We start from the raw sequence: 1,017 nt of genomic DNA, 5'->3' as shown, positions 1-1,017 counted from the left end.
CAAGGAGGATTCTTGGTGACTTTACTGCACCTAATTCCAATTTACATGGAAGAAACATCTCCATTCCTACCATTGGAGCAAACAATTTTGAGCTGAAACCTCAATTAGTTTCTCTGATACAGCAGAACTGCAAGTTTCATGGACTTCCATCTGAAGATCCTTTTCAGTTCTTAACTGAATTCTTGCAGATCTGTGATACTGTTAAGACTAATGGAGTAGATCCTGAAGTCTACAGGCTCATACTTTTCCCTTTTGCTGTGAGAGACAAAGCTAGAATATGGTTGGACTCTCAACCCAAAGATAGCCTGAACTCCTGGGATAAGCTGGTCAAGGCTTTCTTAGCCAAGTTCTTTCCTCCTCAAAGCTGAGTAAGCTTAGAGTGGATGTTCAAACCTTCAGACAGAAAGAAGGTGAATCCCTCTATGAAGCTTGGGAGAGATACAAAGAACTGACCAAAAAGTGTCCTTCTGACATTCTTTCAGAATGGACCATCCTGGATATATTCTATGATGGTCTATCTGAATTGGCTAAAATGTCATTGCATACTTCTGCAGGTGGATCCATTCACCTAAAGAAAATACCTGCAGAAGCTCAAGAACTCATTGATATGGTTGCTAATAACCAGTTCATGTACACTTCTGAGAGGAATCCTGTGAGTAATGGGACGCCTATGAAGAAGGGAGTTCTTGAAATTGATACTCTGAATGCCATACTGGCTCAGAATAAAATTTTGACTCAGCAAGTCAATATAATTTCTCAGAGTCTGAATGGAATGCAAGTTGCATCCAACAGTACTCAAGAGGCATCTTCTGAAGAAGAAGCTAATGATCCTGAAAACCCTGCAATAACAGAGGTGAATTACATAGGTGAACCTTATGGAAACACCTATAACCCCTCATGGAGAAATCACCCAAATCTCTCATGGAAGGATCAACAAAAGCCTCAACAAGGCTTTAATAATGGTGGAAGAAACATGTTTAACAATAATAAAGCTTTTCCATCATCCACTCAGCAATA

General features: G+C 39.8%; 1 non-coding gene across 1 annotated transcript; it reads right to left on the bottom strand.

Annotated features, from left to right (window-relative positions):
• Positions 1-370: 370 nt before the first annotated feature.
• LOC112768722 (small nucleolar RNA R71) lies at positions 371-474 on the bottom strand. The gene has a single exon (XR_003186119.1). It is a non-coding gene; the product is annotated as a small nucleolar RNA R71 (small nucleolar RNA).
• Between the last annotated feature and the right edge of the window lie 543 nt (positions 475-1,017).

This window comes from Arachis hypogaea, chromosome 17, assembly GCF_003086295.3.
Source record: "Arachis hypogaea cultivar Tifrunner chromosome 17, arahy.Tifrunner.gnm2.J5K5, whole genome shotgun sequence".
NCBI classification, from domain to species: domain Eukaryota; kingdom Viridiplantae; phylum Streptophyta; class Magnoliopsida; order Fabales; family Fabaceae; genus Arachis; species Arachis hypogaea.
The sequence above is the reverse complement of the archived record's forward strand: the minus strand, read 5'-3'. Positions and strand labels throughout refer to the sequence as shown.